Raw genomic sequence first — 7,740 nt, 5'->3', positions numbered from 1 at the left:
CATACTGTCACCGCATAAAAATGTTTTTTCTTGACCAGCCCTGAAATCCTTGAAATTTACTGCAACTTGACAGAATATGTCCACAATTCATCCATGCTATAGCAAGTATCAGTACTTCATTTTTCTTATTGTCGAATAATATACTATCGTATGGCAATTTCAAAAAAGTCCATCAGTTGGTGGACTTTTGGATTGTTTCTACTTTGGACTTTTATGAATTGTGCTGCTGTGAATATTCTTTCACAGGTTTTTGAATAGACATATGTTTTTCTCTTGAGTATATACCTAAGAGTAGAATTTCTGAATCATGTGGGAAGTCTGTTTGACATTTTGAGGAATTGATAAACTCTTTTGCAAATGGCCGCCTCATCTCATAATCCCACCGGCAATGTATTGTGGTTCCAATTTCTCCACATCATTGACAACACTTGTTATTGTCATAGTTCTAATGGTTTTTGTTTGCTTATTTGCTTTTTTTTTTTTAATGGGGAATGAAGACAGTTCTTAGTTTGCTGAATGATTTCGTCATGAAATGTTTTGGATTCCATCAAATGCTTTTTCTACTTCTACTGAGATGATCATGACATTTGTTTCTTTATTCATATAGTGTATTATATTATAGATTTTTCAGATGTTAAGCTTACCTTTGGTTCAAGGAATAAAGATATTATTCTTTTTATAGGTTGATTAATTTGGTAATCTGGTATTTCACTATTTTGGCTTCTATATTCATGAGGAATATTGGTCTGCAGTATTTTCTTGGAATGTCATAGTCTGGTTTTGGTGTCAGAGTAATCCTGGCCTCGTAGAATGAGTTAGAAGTGCTTCCTTCTTTTCTGTCTTTTGGAAGAGTATAAACATGATTAGTATTATTATTATGTGGATATTTGATTGAATTTACCATTGAAGTGTTGAGCATAATTTGGTGGTAGGAAATATTTTAATTACTAATACAATTACTTTACTTTTATAGATCTATCGAGATTTTCTTTTTCTTTTTGAGTCAATTTCAGAAGATTGTGTCTTTCAAGAAATTTGTCTAGTTTGAATTGATATCAGTTTAATTGGAAAAATATGTAAAACTTTGGATCCAATTTAGTCTCATTTCATTTACTGTCTTTGTGTTATTTTTATCATATAAAGTACATCTTTATTTATGATAAACCTATCCACACAGATTTATAATTATTATTTTATGTAGTTGTCATTTAAATCATATGGAAGAAGTGTACTGTAAACAAACATACATTTATGTTGTGTTTTATATTTACTTACGTAGTTATTTTTACTGGTGCTCTTTATTTATTTGAATGGATTTAGTTACTGTTCATGTACTTTCTTTCTTTCTGGAGGATTCCCTTTAACGTTTCTTATTGAGCAGGACAGTTTGCAACAAGTTATCTGGAATTTCTTAATCTACCTTTATTTTTGAAGAATAGCTTTGATGACTATAAGATCTTTGGTTGACATTATTTTTATTTACCACTTTGAATATGTCATTCCACTTCTTTCTGACCTCCATGATTACTGATGGAAATTAGTTGTTGGTGTTGATGGTCCTTGCATTTGATAGCTGACTTTTCTGATGCTGCTTTGAAGAGTCTCTGTCTTTTTCTTTCCATTCTTTAACTACAGTTTGTCTCGGTGTGCATCTCTTTAAGTTTATTATCCTAGTCAGAGTTCATGGAGCTTCTTGGATGTCTCATCATATTTGGGGAGTTTTGGGTTATTATTTCTTTATTCTTTCTGCTTTGTTTTTCTCTTCTTCTGGGAATCCTTTTATGTTTCTGTTAGTGTGTTAGATGGTTCACCATAAATCTCTGAGGTTCTGTTCAGTTTGTTTCCCTTTTTTTTCTGTTCCTCAAACTTGATAATTTCAATTGTCTTGTGTTTTAGTTTTCTGTTTCTTTCTTTTGCCAGCTCAAATGTATTGTTAAGCTGCTCTAGCAAATTATTCATGTTAGTTATGTATGCTTTCGATTTCAGAGATATTATTTATTTATCTATTTTTTATAATTTCAGTCTCTTCATTGATGATATTTATTTGGTGAGGCATTGTTCTTGTAATTTTTTAAAATTCTAATAGTCAATTTAAAATCTGTGTGATAAGTTCATCATTTAAGCTTCCTCAACAACGATTTCTATTGGTTTCTCCCTCCCCTGCCCCAGGTATAAGAAATATCTTTCTATTTATTTATATATCTCATTTTAGTTGTTAAAATGAACTTTTTTAATAATATAAAGTGACAACTCTGGAGATTAGATTTCTTCCCCTCCTTCGAGGCTTGCTGTTGTTGCTCTCTGTTCCTGAGGTTTTGGTCCCGATTTGTTTGCTTAGTGACTTCTCTGAATTGCATACGGGTGCAGAAATAGAACAGGTTGTTACTTCTTACACAGGCTCATGTAGCTCAGGTCTGCAACATTAATGAAAGTCATCTGATAAAAACTACTGATTTAATATTTTAATGATATTACTTTATTATGGTAATAACCATAAAATACTATATTTCATAATATATTTTATAATCAGCCAAAAATTAAATTTTGTTTATTGTGCCCCATTTGAGAAGTCAGGAAAGTGAGTAGTCTCTTTTAGTCTACTTAAAAAATGTTATAAAAAAACAGGAAGTAACGATTTTCAACACACAGATTGTAAGGTCATATCTCAATCCGTAAATATTTTGGTACTAAATGATGAGTCTTATAGAATTGTAAAAGTCACTTTTATGGATCACATTATTATTTCCTGAAGAAATGGTCATATTCTTGAATCACAAGGCACCTCTGATTCCCTGTCAGCTTGTGTAGACTATGCCACCTCCTTCTTTCAAACAAGTGCCAGAATTTGTCTGTGTATCTTCCTACATGAAGGTGATTTGTTCAGCAGTGAGTTGAAGAGAAACAGTGTTCTCTTATGCTAGCAATGAGGCGGCAGGTTGGAAAAAGGAAAAGAGAGGTAAAAACTGGAGTGGACAGGCTTCCGTTGCATGCTGATTATCTTGGGGCAGACTTAAGACAACTACAGAGATGGGAAGTTCGAAGAAGATGCTGAAGGAACTAGTCAGGAGCGCTCAGAAGCCAAAAACATTATTTCCCCACCTCTTTCCAGAATCTAGCACTGTCCTATTTGCCCAAGGATCGGAGGCTCTGAGAATATGAGAGGACAACTAATGACCCCAAAGTGGGTGGTGGCAGCATCAGAGCCTTTCCGAGCGTGTTTGCTCCTGGGGCACGCAGACAAGTGGGAGATGGAGCAGATGGGGTGAGCAGGGCAAGCGACACATGTTGACTGCAAGGAGATTTTGAGAACTCCCAGAGATGATTCGGCAGATACTTGTGGGTAGAGGCCTTGGCTGCGTTTTAAACGGGTAGACTTTTTTTTTTTTTTAAGTTCATTCACCTGTGGGTTACATTTAAATTTTATTTTCCTTTATCCTAGTGAACTTCTTTTTTATCCTAACGATCTCATGCCTCAGTTCAACCTTCCAATTTTCTCAGAATGTAAATGGTGATCTGCCCGATGAAGTGACAAAGTCCTTGGTATCGAGATTGCACTGGGTTTATCTCAAAGACATCAGAGCATGTTATGCGGATAAACAACTGTTATAAAGCTTCCTACCCAGGTGGACACTGTCTGAGTGCTTGTAAAACTCAATTTAGCTGTTAGAGTGATTTGTTATTTATACTTCCGAATATGTATATGTTTCCAAAAAGTCTGTTTACTGTTCGCTCGGTGGAACATACGTGTGAACGAGCAAACTGCTGGCAGTAGGTGCTGACCCGGGCAGGTCTCTCAGACATCTTGGCCCTGAGCTGGGAGAAAGTCCTGCCAGAATCTACTGGATGAGCCATACATTTCACTCCTGCACATGTTTACCTTAACCAAGAAGAAAATTTTATGTGATGCTCTTTAGATGAAGCGTTTTCAATTAATCTCTTTTTTTTTTTTAATCTAGAGTTCACCCCTTCAGATATTACTAAAGAAAAAATATTTACATCAGCTGGATCTCAAAAGACAACGTAAATTATGATGCTAACACACTGTGGGGAAGAACAGAGTTCACCACATGCTAGAAATACTCCAAATTACTCTCTCTTCCCTACAATTATTTTTTAAATGTATCACTGCCAATGATTCTCCTCAAAATTTTCTGAGAATTTGGACTAGTCTATTTGAACAAGCACTCTTTTGTTGAAGATAATTTTCCATAGACTACATCTCATCGTTAGTAGCAACAGGGCATAAAACTTTCTAGAATTCAGTACATATAACAACAGGTGATCATAAGTATAGTAGGACATCTAGGGGATAGGGTAGAAAAAATTTGGTCTTTGGATTGACTTGCATTCACATGAATTCTTTGACAATATAGTCATCTGCAAAGTCAGTAACACTGACTTTTTTCCTAACAAAAGAGAAATGATAATGTTTAAGAAAAACCATTTGTACTCTGTAGAGTGCTCCATGAATGCTAGTTTTTATTATTGATGACTATCACAGACAACTTTGCCAGTTTGTGTGAGATGCTTTTGTCCTTTTGATACCAGAGAGGATACTGTGGAGGAAAAGGAAGCTTCAGTTTTCTCTAGGCTCTGGAAGCTAGCCACTTGCAATGGTACATGCTCAGTAATGTCACTGGCCACGTGAGGCTCTCATATTTTATTCTCGCAAGTGAAGTTAGTGTATTTGAACTGGCTGTTTACTTCTTCTTCTTCTTCTTCTTTCTCAGAAAGTATCGAGAGGCTCCTTAGTATGTATCATTTTCTCTTTCTCTCTCTTTTTCTTTCCTATTTCTCCTCTCTCTCTATCTCTGTCTCTCCTTCTCTCTCTCTGCTTGAGAGCAGAACAATGATAAATTGATTTTTGAAAAAAATACCAAATTATGAGAAAGCCCTTGTATTAGCTTTTGTTATTATTTGCTTCAAGAGATGGGACTCATTGTAAGTAAGTTTTTCACAATAGCACTAGATTTAAAAATTATTTCCAAGGCTCCAGCTTCAAGTGCAGATATGTATCATAGCAAATTAAACTAGAAGTGTTACAAATTAAGTAGATGTTCGCGTTAGAAATTGAGACTCCCACAAACTAACTTTTAAAATAACATGAGCTTGACAACCCAGTTGAGAAACCAGGAAAGGACATTGGAGACTTTGTCACAATGATGTGATTTTGTCCTGATCGTGCAATATTTTAGTTACTTTAACTGAAGGTTTTAGAAAAAAGGGCACATTAAAATCTTCAAGTCGGGTCACCAGATCTGACAGTCTCTGTCTCACATAATATCAATGACACCTATATGTGATAAATATTTGGTCTTTGACCTTCTTTATGCCAACATTCTTTTATTTGCCCAGGTTGCTCATTTTTTTCCCTCCTAATTTTTTCACTTGATTCACACTCAAACTCAGAGAGAGAGAGAGAGAGAAAATGTTATAGACATTAAATGAATACACTTTAAAATATTTAAATACATTTTGTTTCTTTATAATTGTGTATTAAAAAAAAAGTAATTTTTCTCAGCTTGTTTAAATTTTTACAAGTTGGAATGTAGATTGTATTGCAGGAGGAAATAAAATGTACTAGCTAAGATTAAAAAAAAATCTAGTAAACTGACTTGAAAACAAGATGTCTGTGAACATTTAATGCCTTTATGGTATTGAGCAAGTGATTTAATTTATGTACGTGGTGCATATTATTAGTATCACAGTTTCAAAAGAACAAATTTCCTATTGTATATTTAGCTTATATATTTATAAATCAGCATAATACAACACTTTTGAATTTACTTGAAATAATGACATTTGACTTTGTAACAAAGTCAGTATTTTAACATTCATCACAGAGTTGGTTGGAAAACACAACCAATGGTTTATGTCATAGATGCCTCTTCAGGTACACAGCCGTCTCCCGAATAAGGCTCCTTATTCGGGAGACGGCTAGTTCATGTACAGTACTTAGGTAGGTTCCTTAAGAAACCTACCTAAGTACTGTACATGAACTAGGTGGCCTCCGTGATTATGAATCTGTGAGTCTGATAACTGCCCTTAGAAAATGAGAACCAAATAACATTTGAATGTACTAACGCGATTTGCTGTGCAGATATCGTAAAGCAGAAAGAAGATATTATTAGTGTTAGTGAATATGACATGCCTTAGTGAAAGGGAAATAGTTCACATCAACTTAGTTCTCTGGCCACACCTTACTACCTGCTGCCTCGTTTCATGCCCACTGTTGCCCACTCGCCAATCAGCTTTTCCCCCCCAGGTGTCTCACAGGTAGACCATCTGCTGTGCTCTGTGAACTGGTTGGTGCCCCAGGCCTCACACGACTATGCTGCCACAGTTGTTAACATTTTTTTTGTGTGTGTGAAATATAGTTAATTTGCATGACTATCCTTGTGTAGTAAATTCACTCTTCGATGATTTTTAAAAATAAACTAGTCATGTAACTAAAAATCAGATAAATGTTTTTTATGTTTATGCAACTTTATAAGTTCCTTATATTTTAAAGTCTATGACTGATATATTTTAAATAGCTTCTTCCCAGAACCAGAGTCAAAGAGTATTTTAGAAAATATGCTCATTTTTTAATTTTTTTATGTTCTATTTTTATTTTATTAAATTTATTGAGGTGGCATTGGTTAATACAATTAGATAGGTTTCAAGTGTACAATTCGATAATACATCATATGTGTATTGCAATTAGCATACATACAGCAAATAGGCTTTAATAGGAAAAGCCCTAATATCACAGTTAATAATAATTAGTAAAGAAAATTCAAGTGAAGCTATGTGCGTAATCCTCGATTTCCAGTTGAACAGATTGGATCTACTCCTCGTCTTTCTAGGAAAAACGTTCAGTTTTTTAATTTTGATTTTTAAATGGACAGTAACTGTTCTCCCTAGGGAAATATTCTCAACAGAAAATCCGGGAGTCCTATAGTCAATAATAAAAAAAGAAAAAAAAAAAGAGAGAGAGAAATGGGAAAAAGATCTTTTGAATAAATCCATAGGTCAATAAAAGAATGATATACTTAGAAGCATTTTTATGGTATCTGTACATCCTCTTCTCGGGGCTGGATTTATCAGAGAAATGCCTGGCATCGCGTGATGCGATAGCATTCAAAATGATACAAATTTTTGAGCAAGGTTGTAAATGATATAAAATATCTCCTTTAAAATCTGAGCTTATACAGTTATATCAACTCTATGCTGGTAACACGCGTTAAAATAACTATAAACAATAATGTTTTCAACTAATAATATCTGGAATAGTTTTTTTTTTTTTTTATCTTGTAATAGGTAAGTTCAGATCACCCCATAACCAGAGTGTAATGAAATTGTCAACATTTTCTTCATTTCTTCTTTTCCTGACAAATGGTGTGAACATATCACCTTTTTCTCTTAATGGAAAACCTAACTGGAATACATCAAAATGCTATTAGGTTTTTCATTTTCTTCTACAATGCAGCGCTGGGGACGCACGCAGCCTTCATCTGCGCACCACTGTGGAATATTCCTTGTCCCTGATAAACTGACTACGAAGGAAAGCCACACAGAATTGTTCTCTAGCTGGTATTGCTACTCCTTTGTTACAGCCTCTCCGAGAATGTGTGCGGGGGGATTATCTACACCACATGAATACACATGGGATGTATTCGCCAAAGTGTGCTTAAAATTTCACCCAAGTAATTTTAATGTGCAAACATGTTTAATGAAAAAATGTTCATGTCCAACACT

This window comes from Pteropus vampyrus, unplaced genomic scaffold (genome assembly GCF_000151845.1).
Source record: "Pteropus vampyrus isolate Shadow unplaced genomic scaffold, Pvam_2.0 Scaffold298, whole genome shotgun sequence".
In the NCBI taxonomy this organism is placed as follows: Eukaryota; Metazoa; Chordata; class Mammalia; order Chiroptera; family Pteropodidae; genus Pteropus; species Pteropus vampyrus.
The sequence above is the reverse complement of the archived record's forward strand: the minus strand, read 5'-3'. Positions refer to the sequence as shown.